Source organism: Macrobrachium nipponense, chromosome 3 (genome assembly GCF_015104395.2).
Source record: "Macrobrachium nipponense isolate FS-2020 chromosome 3, ASM1510439v2, whole genome shotgun sequence".
Classification (NCBI taxonomy): domain Eukaryota; kingdom Metazoa; phylum Arthropoda; class Malacostraca; order Decapoda; family Palaemonidae; genus Macrobrachium; species Macrobrachium nipponense.
The window spans coordinates 136,338,398-136,351,452 of NC_087202.1; the positions used below are offsets into that span (position 1 = coordinate 136,338,398).

General features: G+C 34.7%; 1 protein-coding gene across 1 annotated transcript in view; it reads right to left on the reverse strand.

The window, feature by feature from the left end:
* LOC135222299 (uncharacterized) overlaps positions 1-8,509 on the reverse strand; it is a 14,696-nt gene extending 6,187 nt beyond the window's left edge. The window contains exon 1 of the mRNA XM_064260395.1: positions 8,257-8,509. The gene's annotated coding sequence lies outside the window, so the exon portion shown is untranslated. The remainder of the gene's footprint in view (positions 1-8,256) is intronic.
* Positions 8,510-13,055: the final 4,546 nt, after the last annotated feature.

Here is a 13,055-nt window from a genome sequence, read left to right on the forward strand (position 1 = left end):
AAGTTCGACAAAAAATGCAAATATATGCACCTGTAGCCATGAATCATAATCAAATAAATAACCAACCAAGTAATAAAATCCAAAATAAGAAAGAAACAAATAAAGAGAGAAATCAAGAATATCAGGTAAAAGAGAAAAGCAAACCACCAATGAGATATGCAGAGGTGTCAGCAAAAAATTTCAAAGCATCAGCTCCGAAATTCTACTCAAGAGATAATAACTGTATTTATTATGCAAGAGGATATTGCAGAAACGGAGAAAATTGCAGATTCAGACACAAAATGAATAATTATGATGAAGGAAGATCAAATATTATGGAAAAGTTGGATTTTTTTTTAATGTCAGAATTTCTGGAAATGAAAAAAAGAACAACATACCAGAACAGGAAAGAGACATGGGAAAATCCTTATTACTACCAATATTAAATGAAGGAGAAAACACGCAAACCATCATAGTGATGAATGCGCAGGGTTTAGTTACGAGTAACTCAAAAAGAAAAATAGAGTACTTAGAAGAACTAACCCAAATTGAAAAGAAAATAGATATAATGAATATAAGTGAAACCTGGTATTCCCAAGAGACTGGGAATGATGATCAAATAAAAGGGTTCCAAACTTATAGATCAGATAGAAAAAATAGGAATCAAGGGGGAACCGCAATATATGGGAAAGACAAAAAACAAGGAAAAATATATGAGAAATATAGTAACTCAGAATGTGAACTAATAGCGGTAGAATTTGAATCTGAAAAATTAATGAACATAGTAATATATAGACATCCTAATACTAAAGAGTTTGACTTAATAATTGAAAAATTGGATGATATATGTAGAAATCACAAGGACTGGACTATTCTCCTATCTGGTGACTTCAACTTTCCTTTCGTAGAATGGAAAGAACGAATAGGAGATTGTGGTTGTACTTATACATATAAAAAAGAGAGTAATAGTAGTGCAGAAGATAAGAGGCAATTTGAAAAGCTATTAGATATGCTACTAGAATACAACATTCAACAAATAAATCACCTGCCAACAAGAAAGGAAAATACTTTAGACCTAGTATTTGTGAACGAGATGAATTATGTTAAAGAAATAATAGTTTATAATGCGAGTATTTCAGACCATAATGTCATAGAATTAACAGTTCATTCCAAAGCAAGTGAAAACAGAGATAAGCAAGAAATGAAAAAGTGGGAAGGATATGGAAAATACAACTTCTACAGTAAAAATATAAATGGTCAGAAAATAAATGAAGAATTAAACAAAGATTGGGATAACATTTTCGTAAGTGATGACATAAGGGTAAATACGGAGATATTATATAAAATTTAGAGAAAATAGTGGATAAATATATACCGAAGAAGAAAAGTAAACATCATTCATGCATACCAAGAGACAGAAGGATCTTGTTCCAGAAAATCAGAAAGTGGAAAAAAGGTCTTGCAAAAGAAAAAAATGCATGGAAAGTTATAGAACTAAAAAGTAAGATAGAAAATGCAGAACAAAAGATTATACAATCAAAAGAAAATGAAAAACGGGACTTCGAAGAAAAAACCCTATTAAATATCAAGTAAAACCCCAAACTATTATACTCATATGCGAAGAAGATGAATAAAAGAAGAATAGAAATAGGCCCTCTGAGAATTGAAGGGAGATTAACGAATGAAAAAAAAGGAAATTTGCAACATACTGGCAGAACGATATAAGAGAGAATTCACCCCTAGAATAGATAATGAAGATAATGATATAGAAGTAAGGGACGAAAATAGTGAATATTTAGCTGACATAGAAATTAATGAAGCTGATATTGTGCAGGCAATTAATGAAATTAAATGGAGCTGCTGCAGGGCCTGATGGTGTCCCTGCTATTTTGTTAAAGAAAGTAGTTCATTCTATCGCAAAGCCACTTGCAATATTATTAAGACAAAGTGTAGATACAGGCAAGATTTATGATGAGCACAAATTAGCATATACACCCCTACTTTCAAAAGTGGATCAAGACTAGAGGCAAGTAATTATAGGCCTGTGAGTCTAACATCACATATTATGAAAGTGTATGAAAGGGTAATGAAGAAAAATATTATGAAACAATTTATAAAAAATAATTTGTTTAATATAGGACAACACGGTTTCGTACCCGGAATAAGCACACAAACCCAACTGTTAGTCCACCGTGAGAACATATTCAAAAATATGAAAAGCAGAAATGAAACAGATGTGGTTTATCTAGACTTTGCAAAAGCTTTTGACAAAGTAGACCATAATATATTAGCAAAGAAAATTAGAAAACACATATCGTAGATAAAGTAGGAAGATGGTTAAAAGAATTTTTACACAACAGAAAACAGATAGTTATTGCAAACGATGAGAAATCGGATGAAACCAAGGTAATCCGGTGTGCCACAAGGTACGGTTTTAGCTGCAATACTGTTTGTTATTATGATTGAAGACATAGACAGTAATGTTAAGGATTCGGTAGTGAGTAGTTTCGCTGATGACACAAGAATAAGTAGAGAAATTACTGTGATGAAGATAGGAACGCTCTACAAAGAGACCTTAACAAAATATATGATTGGGCAGAGGAAAATAGATGGTATTTAACTCTGATAAATTTGAATCAATAAATTATGGAGACAGAAGGAAAGCTATATGCATATAGGGGACCTAATAATGAGACAATCACAAATAAGGAAGCAGTTAAAGACCTTGGTGTGATGATGATGGAACATGTTATGCAATGATCAAATAGCAATTCTTTTGGCAAAATGTAAAGCAAAAATGGGAATGTTGTTACGGCACTTCAAAACGAGAAAAGCTGAACACATGATTATGCTTTATAAAACATATGTTCGTAGTCCACTTGAATATTGCAATATGATATGGTACCCACACTATCAAAAGGATATTGCACAAATAGAGAGTGTACAAAGGTCCTTTACAGCTAGAATAGAAGAAGTTAAGGACCTTGACTACTGGGAAAGACTACAATCCTTAATTATAATAGTCTAGAAAGGAGAAGAGAACGCTACATGATAATTCAGGCATGGAAACAGATAGAAGGAATAACAGAAAATATCATGGAACTAAAAATATCAGAAAGAGCAAGCAGAGGTAGATTAATAGTGCCCAAAACTATACCAGGAAAAATAAGGAAAGCACACAGGACATTAATCCACTACGCACCAGCATCGATAATGCAGCGTCTATTCAGTGCGTTGCCAGCTCATCTGAGGAATATATCAGGAGTGAGCGTAGATGTGTTTAAGAATAAGCTCGACAAATATCTAAACTGCATCCCAGACCATCCAAGATTGGAAGATGCAAAATATACCGGAAGATGTACTAGCAACTCTCTGGTAGACATTAGAGGTGCCTCACACTGAGGGACCTAGGGCAACCCGAACGAACTGTAAGGTAATGTAAGGTAAGGTAAGGAGTATGCGCCCTTGGTAGCATGGGTATGTGCATCTTACGTTCACTCACGTGCATACTCAAATGATCATCACGCAAATATTTTCTCCCAAGTAAGGTGATTAAAAGTCAAACTCTTAAACTTCAACTTTGACCTCTGGATATATTCACAGACTAGAGTTATCCTTTTCTGTAGAGTTGCAGTTCTTTTTTAAATTCATTTTATGAAGTTTGAATTCATTAAAAATCACGGGAGAATATATGGATGGGCATGAAAAGAATTGAATATATCACTGGATATGGTGGGAAAATATATCAATACCGAATAAATAGGTTTTAAATAACAAAAAATGAATAATTAAATAAAATCAAGTGAGAAGATGAACAACATGAAACTCAAATTGACTGGTTGTTGATCAAATTATTGTGGAAAAATAACGGTAATAATTATATGGAAAGAAATTATTGCTTTTAAATAGTTACAAAGGTGGTAACCTTTAGGAAAGAGCTTTTTCAGTTAAAAGAATAAAAAATGAACGAACACCGCATTTCTGCTGACTGTGGGCAGGATTGCCTGACATGTTAGAGAAATGAAAATGTTTGAAAGCCTAAGGTGAATTTCGTCTGCGACCACTTTTGCTGACAGCTCTCGTAGAGCAAGTTTTTCAATGACGACAGTCAAATAAGGACACGAAAGCCAGACAAAAACGAATCAATTGAAATGGGCAGGCATTTCTGAGACACACTGATGCATCGGCGAGTTGACCATAATTTCAAAGTATTTCGTTTTAAATCCTTTTTTGATTCCCGTGACTTCTCATTTATGAGTCAGAGCCTCCAGTGAACGGCTTTCAAATTCGTCATGACAGTGTGGCTTTGTCACAGCTTTGCCAACCGTCCCTAATCATGCAACGTGAGCAACTCAAAACTGCTTCATTCCCTTAAATTAATATGACCATTTTAATGACTGAGAAAGGTTTTTTTTTTTGTGATATACTGTGCCATTTCTTCGTAAAACACATAGTTGTTGAGTCCCCTGTCCCCTTCTCTCTCTCTCTCTCTCTCTCTCTCTCTCTCTCTCTCTCTCTCTCTCTCTCTCTCTCATGCATTTCACAACCTGGTTCTGGTTCGATTTGTTGCACTGAAAATCTGTTTACTTAAGATGATATTTCCCTTAAAAGTAAATAGGCATATAACAGCACTTATAAAGATATTAATGTAGATAACGTTAACAAAAGAGGAATTCACAAGAAATGAATAGTTTGTTTTTGTAGGTATTAAGAAAGGTTACACTGATGAGAACACTGATAAAAATCACATTAATGATGATCATTATGATTTGCATATTCATACAGCCATTATAATTATCATGTCTGTATCGATTGAGATAAATTCACCGCCATTACCCTCCTCCTCATTGCATATTGTGACGCTATGCTTGGTGACCCTATTGTTGATTAACGATTAACTAATACAGTTTTAATCTCATCATTAAACCTCAGCCGAAAAAGAATTCATAATACCTTAGGTGAGCATTTGAATACAGCATTTCAGAAAAATGCGATAGACTGCAAGCAGGAAAATATCTTGTATTCAGCCCTGTAGCTGCAACCTCTTTCATTCCATTTACTGTACCGCCTTTCATATTCTCTTTCTTCCTTCTTCCTCTCCACCCTCTCCTAACAATATTTCATAGTGCAGCTGCGAAAATTTCGTCCTGTTGCACCTTTCAGACCTCTTTTACTCTCTATTTTCCTTTCAGCGCTGAATGACCTCATAGGTTCCAGTGCTTGGCCTTTGGTTGAAATCTTACATTCCTATCCTCTCTCATATTCAAAAGGTAACTGTAATGTATAGTACATTATGTATCCTCTGTTTTCATTTGATAAGTATGAAAAGATTGATAACAGGGCTCTCTGAATGTTTTATAAGCGCAGAGTTTCTTCCATCTGTCACAATTTACATTTTTTCCCAAAAATGGACATGCATAATACTCATTCAAAAATGTATGTGTGTGTACACATACATACCTACATGCATACACATATACACACCTATATATTTCTGACTCACATCTGAATGGAACCCAGGTATTTCAATTGAAAGACACAACTCATAAAGAAGTTGGAGCCTAAGTACCATTGTACCTACGGCGTATTACGAAAGCGCGGATTGGCATGTCAAAAGCGCGGCAAACGTCGTGGATATATTTGCTATCAAAAGCGCGGCAGAATATTAAGTCAAAAGCAAGCTTTATCACTCACCTCCAAGTCCGATTGTTCATATGTTCATTAACGATCGCTCACATGTTGCCTCCTGCTTACCACGGGGAGGTGAAAGTAGGATTTTTAGGCAGGAAAAATATATGTATGTAAGTAAATTCTTTTTGCTCCTCAGTACAGGCTTGTCCTTGCTCTTCTTTATAAAAACACTTTATATAATCCTATATTAGTCAGTTAAAAACAAATATATGTGTGTCCATAAAACCAATTCATATCAAAAGTTATTCGTCATACACCTAGATTATTACAGTCTTCTATTTGCTCTGAATTTGTAACCCAAACTCTTCATAGAATTGTCTGTTTATTTCTCCTGAAATATATTTGTTGTACTGAGAAATAGCATACTCGTTCCTGTTTTGTTCAGGTTTCGTCATTGTTGCAGGCTTACTGATTGATACTCCTCATCTTTACGTAGGTAGTATTACTCTGGAGCTTCACCAAAACGTCATGGAATACATATATAATAGATGGGATGTATGAAAATGCTCATTAAAATGAGCATGAAAAGATTCCGCAGCATTGTTTTTACGCCTGGTATGTGGGGGGATTTCAGCCCAAAGCACTGGGGGATATCTTGAGTTTAGTGATATATAATTGTCAACAACATAGCCCGCAACACGTGTACATCTGTCATCCTGAGGTGCGTCTGCCATAAGCTCATCCACAAAGCAATCTTCAACTTCCTTAAGGTCAATGAAATGCAGTCCAAACGATCATTTTAGCCACTGGCCAATGTCACTGTTGTTGTCCTTGTACTCATTACGTAGCCCGAGATTCTGAATTTTTCGCCACCATGGCTGTCCTGAATGGAATCTGCATCATTTGATGACTGCCGTTGGATATATGTCTCATAGGACAGTGAGCATGGCAACTTCAAAATCTGCATGTATCGCTGAGGGCTTTAGGAACAGATTCCTAGCTGAACAACTATCAATCAAGTACGTCCACATATTTCTATAAATCTCCTCAGATTGACCTGACAATAAGGCATACACTAAAGGAATAAAACGTCCATTACATAATCCATGTATGGTGTACTGCTGATAAAAGAACTTAGGACAACATTTAAAAGTCCCATCTATGAAGATCTCCTCAGCAGTGTCTGTCAAAAATTCTAGATTTGTTGTTCATGAAAGAATAACCAAACCTGTCTCAGGATTACTTTCCAGGATAAAATCTTCCCTTTGGTTGTCGAAGTAGTCATAGAATTAAGAGCCTGGTGTCATTCCTGGCGAGTTTTAGATAATACTGCATACACGTTTCGCCTTTCTCTATATAATGATTGTGCAATCGATCTTATATCAGTAGATTCAAGTTTATTGTCAGAGGAATTGTGTAATTCAATTCTAATTAGCTTTGAATTGAAGGCCTTGCCGTCAAGTTGAATTCCTTTTCACTGTTGCCTGTATTTGCTGTCTTTCTAGTATTTTTTTTATCCTTGTCATGATTGTGCTCACACTGTATTGGAGTAATTACTCCAGTCATTGTCGTGTCTTTTAAGTCGACCATTACATTTTTTTGTTCGTAGATCGCCACAGTATGAATCCATCAGCAGTGTGCTATCAACTCTATATATTATATACATCTTGTATTTAAGCACTTCTTGCCTTTGTCGATCTTAGAAATGGTGAACTCCATACTGGACAGCACAGCACAGCACAGGATGAAAACAATGGACTGACTGACCATGATCAAGGTTTAATCAACAAACTACAACAGCAGTGAACACTTTGTGAATCATTAAGACACACTAAACGAAACTTACTGAAATAGCGAGTCAAAAGGGAACAATCTTTTGTAACTGCATTAAGGGTGAATTTCGAACTCATTAATTTTTTCGAATCCGCGCTTCTGTAGCGCGCCCACTACCTAGCGTGCCATTGAGTTTGCCCAATATCCTGACCTGGGTTCGATCCCGATGTAAGTCAAAAATTTATTTCTGCTTTACACGAGACTGACCTGTTGATTGCTTCTTTCTTATGTTACATATATATATATATATATATATATATATATATATATATATATATATATATATATACAAACATATATATATATTATGTATATATATATATATATATATATATATATATATATATACAAACATACATATATATATATATATATATATATATATATATATATATATATATATATATATATATAGATATATACAAACATATATATATATATATATATATATATATATATATATATATATATATATATATATATATATATATATATATATATATATATATATATACATTCACACTTCCATCACTTGCGTACATTCCAATTCATAACAAATACGGCGAATGATGACTTTTTCCATATACGAATTATTGTGAATTGATGAGGGATCGAGAACAATATTATACTTACCTAATATCCCATCCATACCTCATTATGATTACATGCTCGCTCAAATTTTTGTCTAAAATATAGGATTGTCATGTACAGGGTGGCCCTTATTCTTATCAAATCTAAAATAAAGATTCTCTTTTGCATTGTCGTACTTATTTTTATCGAAAATGATTGATAAATATGCTCTGAATAACATACCTTCTCTGATGCCCTCTGCCTTGTGATTTTTGTGGGACAGGGAAATATCTATATGTATATATTTTAGCAACTTTTCACAGTAAAGTTTCCCCTTCCTCTTGAGATCTGTAATCTGTGTCAATATTGTTCAGTCACAATGTCAAAAGAAAATCAGGAAACTCATTGTTCTGCTATTTCCGATAATGTTCCCGTAGCGAATAAGCGCACATGGATGACACCAGAGACGTCAGAGAGGAATAACCTCCCTCTTCACTGTCAGCCTTACAACTGACAAGTTGTTGCTCCTCCGAGTTCTCTAGCCTCTGGTGCTCATAGATGCGATAGAGGTTGGTTGCCATGTAGCCATTTCATTACTTATTCAACATACTTCCTAAACAACTATAATAGGCATCCTTTAACGGCTAATTTAGGAATGAAACGCATGTGCAGTAAACTTCCTCTACATCATTCGTTAATGTTGTAGATTGTACGTTAAGCTGGTGCAGCTCCTATCAAATTAGCATAAACCACTTTATATTCTTACACCTAGTGCGGCTCTCATCCCTGGCTAGTTTCTGGAGAATGGGGCCCAGGCGATCCAACGCTACTGCTATCCCAAGATCCAATTCCAAAGCCTAAAAGGCTTGTTAACTTACTTGCCAGCTTGTTTTTTTAACAGTTTCTCAGTCTCTATCAAGATAGTAAGTAGCCTTGTAATGCAGACGAATATTCAGTTATTTATCTTTTCAATGAAAACGATTGTAAAACTAACAACTGCTCAATCCGTTTGATCTTCAACTGAACCATGAACAGAAATTGCAACCCTTAACTGGTCATATCTGGCTGAAACCAACTTTTTAAAACAAAATATTTCCGTAACTTGAATTGAATATGACTTAGGAATGGAAAAAAAACCGAGCTTAGCTACAAGATATATATGTATACACACACACACACACACACACACACACATATATATATATATATATATATATATATATATATATATATCTCGAACTACAAATATCCTTTAATATTTAATTCGCTCTACCTCGGAATTAATATATTTTCATATATGTTTAACCGAGGGGGAATTTCTTAAGCAATAATAGTGGCGGGGTGGTCTAAGGCTTCACTGCCAGTCCTGGAATTGAGAGGTCGATGGTTCGCGCCTGTCGATCGCCAATTTTATTATCGCTTAATAAATGCCCCCTCGGTTAAACAAATATGAAAATATATTAATTCCGAGGTAGAGCGAATTAGATATTAAATGGACATTTGTAGTTCGATATATGTATATGAATCACGGTAATGTGATAGACTTATATATATATATATATATATATATATATATATATATATATATATATATATATTATATATATATATATATATATACATATATTGGGGGGTGAGGGTTAGGATTGAGGCGTTGGCGGGAGGGGGTGGGGAATTGGGGTTTTGGTGGTTTAATTTGCTGGAGAGAATTCCCTTTAGTTGTCGTTTTACTTATGACTTAAATCGAGCAACTCCTACTTTCGTATTTAATTGTAAATATAAAGAGAAGGAGAACATTTGATTGCCACCATTTTCCTTTTTTTGACTTATCGCCGGAAATTAACATCCAGTGTGTAACGGTCAACTTTATTTTTCTTTTAGTAAATCGTCGTTTTCTTCCAGTTTTGTCATAAATCTAAATCTATAGAAGGCTCCAGAATTATAATTGCTTCATAAAGTCACGACCGAGAAAATAAACGTTGGAGTTGTAGTTGAGGGAGCAAGATCTCTGGCATACTTTCCGTAAAATATCAGAAAATAAAACTGATATCTTTCAATCAGTCTCTGCGCCAGAGTTATATGTTTTCTTGGCAAAGGTTTTCTTTCTTAAATGTTAATGAAACATTACTGGGGTGTTGGTGTTTGCTGTTTATCTTAACATTTTAGTAAGCACAATAACTTTCAGAGGTGAAGAATATTTAGATATCAGAATAATTCAACCTGTTCAAAGCATTGTACATCAGCACTGATGTTTCGCGTCCTAAACACCATAGTGTGACGTCACTCGATTGAGCTTTTCTGACAACCTAGCAGATAACATATAAAATATCAAAGAAATTAATTGTCATTACCCACTTCCATTCTTCTGTGATAATAAAATCCGAGTGAATCTCTCTTGTTTGTCGGCCCATGGGTGGCGGGCGAGGGATGGGTAGGTAGGGGATCGGGAGGGTAGGGAAGACAAGACGGGCAGCACCGAGTTCCAGCGCAGCGTAGCGTGCGCCATCAAAGCTCGTTTCAAATAATAAACGATACTGGACGTCAGATTTGCTTGGAGATTTCAAAACTGAGCCGGAATAACGGTAAATGCCATGGCGGAGATTACCTGTCTGGAAGCTTTATTCTTGATGGAGTTCTCGGTCATCCAAGAGTTTTCTCACAGTTACTAGAAAATTTTTCCTTTATTCCAGGAGATGTCTGCACTATAAGAGTGATTTGATGATATTTTGTTATTATTACTATTAGAATTATTATTTATTTATTGTCATTTATTTATTTTCTTTTATTTTCTTTTTCTTCTTTTTTTCCAATGCCTCTACACGTCAACATGCCACCGAAATTTCAGATGCCAAATTTCAATAGACATTAGCATTCTAAGTATTTTATACTTCTGTTTTTTTCTAGCTCATTCTATTCTTTACCATCGATTTATAGTTAAGGAGGCTTGTTAAGAAAGAATATTTAATTTGAACATAACATATGTTTATTGTCACGTCTATCATCATATTTCCTATTGAAAACAAAACAATGTATTTAAAAAATAGAAGTGCTTAAAAATTAATCGCAGTTTAAGAAGCGCCTCAGTGGCGTGATCGGTATGGTCTTGGCCTGCCACCTCGGTGGCCGCTAGTTCTAGAGCATTCCACTGAGGGCAAGGTATATAGACTAAGGGAGGGAGGTACAGTCACTTTGTTCGCGTGGGTAGTTGTGGGGTATTTCCGTGATAGGCCTAGAGGACAAGGTGAGAGCGATCAAGGCAAGTACCTTGGGAACAACTTAAGTACCTTAGGTCGAAGAGATTAGGCCTGCAAGTGTCAGATGTCCTTTTCACTCTGTTATCTTGTGTACGTTTGGTGTTCTTTTGAATTCATATAGGTCACTGTACTACACATACAAAATCATGGATTGATAATGTTTGGCTCTCTATATATAATAGAAACCTTAAATTAATATGCTTGATAGGACTTTAAAAAATATTCAAGTAGCAATTGACCTGACATTTATTTACAAAAGGCTTATTTACAATTTTACAATACATCTAATAAAATAACATAAACATACATAGATAACACATAACAGTATCTGGCTTCATAACAGAAATGAAAAATACTTAGTAAAAGGGAAAAAACAACAATTTTTTAAAAATTTCCATGGCATTATTTAGTTAATTTGTGCATTTTTTTCTTTTTGCCTACTTGATAAAATTTGGGCATTCAGAGCCCTCATCCTAAAAAACATCCGACATCTGACAAAAAACAATATTACTTTAAAAGGTAAGGATACACAATTTTCAATATGGCGTGCCAAGTCATATAATACTCCATTGCCTGGTCTCAGTGTATTTTCTCCATTGTATGTTTGAAAAATTTTTCCATTACCTTTAAGAACTGATAATCTGGGAATTTAGATGCCACATAACCTCCAACATATCGAAGGCTTTTCCTCTTCGTCTGCAACATTCTCTAAAGTTCTTTCATAAAATCCATTTTCAAAGTTTTCTGAATCTTCTGGCATCTTCTCATCTTCAGTAGAGGCAAACTCCATTGCAGAAATCATAAGCTGTCTTTCAAGATCAGTTTCATTTGAATCATTAATTTCACAACTTTTTTCTCTTTTTCTCTCCTTCCGACATATTTAAAGAATCGCACTCGTTCATCGAGTCACAATTTTTTCCAGTTATAGAGTTTCCTTTGCCAAGTAAATATAACCTTATTCTGTGTCCGACTTCAACTGACGTAGGATGATCAGAAGTTGCACCCATTTGTCTATGTATGATACATCATATTTACTTTTCAACAGATCATGCCACCTTGGCAAGGATTTTCTTGACACAATAAGTCCCTTTTGGAACTGATAGATCTTATTACTTTTGCAAACTCGAATTGTTTCAGCAGTACACTTCAAATTGTCAAGGATTTTATTCCGTTCCCTCAATTGCATCCCATAAGCATATCTAGATTTTGTTCTGATAAGGTACCCTTAAATTGAACACATCAAACTTTGTACCTCCCAGAATATACTCTTCAAAAGTCCGAGACTTCCATAAAAATCTAAAGCTTTAGATGTTGTTTCCGAAAGAAGCTGCACTGCTTTCCTCACATTCATACGTTGCGGACCTGTTACATTTATGTTTCTCTGTTAAGCGATATGTGGGTTTTCAAGTCACTTTTACTGCTGATGACAATTTTTCTAACACATCCACTTAGAACGACATTTCTATTTTCCAATTCAAAACCTGAATCAAGAAAATTGTTTCTCACTGACTTTATTAAATGAGAAGCATCGGCAAAGACATGAATTTCTCTATCTGGTGAAGAGGGGATCTCAAATGAAGGATTTTCTGTTCCATAAACTGATATTAGTAGGACCCATGTCACACACCATAGCCACAACAGGAAAACCGACAGACTCCACTTTCGCAATTACCTCAAATAACAGGTAACTTGCTATCAAAATTATAATATATTAGTTGTTTCCAAGATTCTATTATTCCTCTGATCATAATGCAGTGCACTCAAGATTTAGGATCATAAAGTGTCTTT